We start from the raw sequence: 1,098 nt of genomic DNA on the forward strand, positions 1-1,098 counted from the left end.
GTGCCAACTTATGTGCTCTCCTTCTATGTCCAGCGACTGGGTTCAGACTGGTCCAGGTCACGGTGGTCTCTGGGGCCTTTGCACACACCGCAGAGGGGAAAACAGGAGGGAAAGGGGGACGGGACCACAGCTTGGAAGAAGCGAAGCCGGCCAGATACCAGCACTAACAGGGATGCACTGGGCACCCCCACCCGCTTACCACGGACCGTCCCGCCCTGTCGCCTCTGCAGCTAAGGGCACCGCCTGCCCCGCAGGGCGCCCAGCCGCCCTCACTCCGCCACAATCTGACTTGTCGATCCCACCTACCCCTTCTCCAGAGGTCACCGGCCGCCACCGGCAGCCAAGCCTACAGACCCGCCTCTGCCCCATCGCTTTTGTTTCTCGAGCATCCAGAGTCACGTGGACCGGACCAAAACACGCGGACAATCTCCAACGACTGCCTCTACGCAGACCGAGAGCCGGCGAGGGCTAGTTTCTTGGCCAGTTTCCCGCGAACAGCTCCCACCCTCCCCCACAAAAACATCAGGTGTGAACTGTGGCGAGAAGAGGCTGCTGGAGAGGACGGGGGAGGGAAGACTGGCGCGGGGTCAAGCGAGGAGGCAGGCGGTGGACGGAGGTGCGCAGCGCGGCAGAGGGGAACGGGCGCTGCGAGAGCCGGCGCGCACAGCACTCCGCCTGGGTGCAGGAAGCCGGGCAGAGCCAGGGATGTGGAGCCCGGGAGGGGTGCTGATTTCGGCTGGGGGCGGGGAGGACCCTGATTGGCGCGCGGAGGGCGTGATGTCACGTCCGGCGGGGGAAGCCCTGCCTCAGCGGCCCCCCCACCCACGCCCCCACCCCCACAGGTGGTGGTGCCTCCGCCCTGGGCGCTGGGCGTTGGGGCTCGCCCTCGGGGACCCCGGACGCAGCCTTTGCCCCTCCCTGGTCTTTCTGATTCACCAAGCGGTCCACAGAATTGTGCGGGCGGGGCGGGCCTGCGCTTCCCCCGAGAGCCTAGGAGCGCACGGTGCGCCCCGCTTGCGCCCCCACGCCGCGCCCCACCCCGCCCCGCCGGGTGCTCCCCTCCTCCCTCCCTGCGCTCCCCGCCCCGCCCCGCCCCTC

Source organism: Sciurus vulgaris (genome assembly GCF_902686455.1).
Source record: "Sciurus vulgaris genome assembly, chromosome: 3".
NCBI lineage: Eukaryota > Metazoa > Chordata > Mammalia > Rodentia > Sciuridae > Sciurus > Sciurus vulgaris.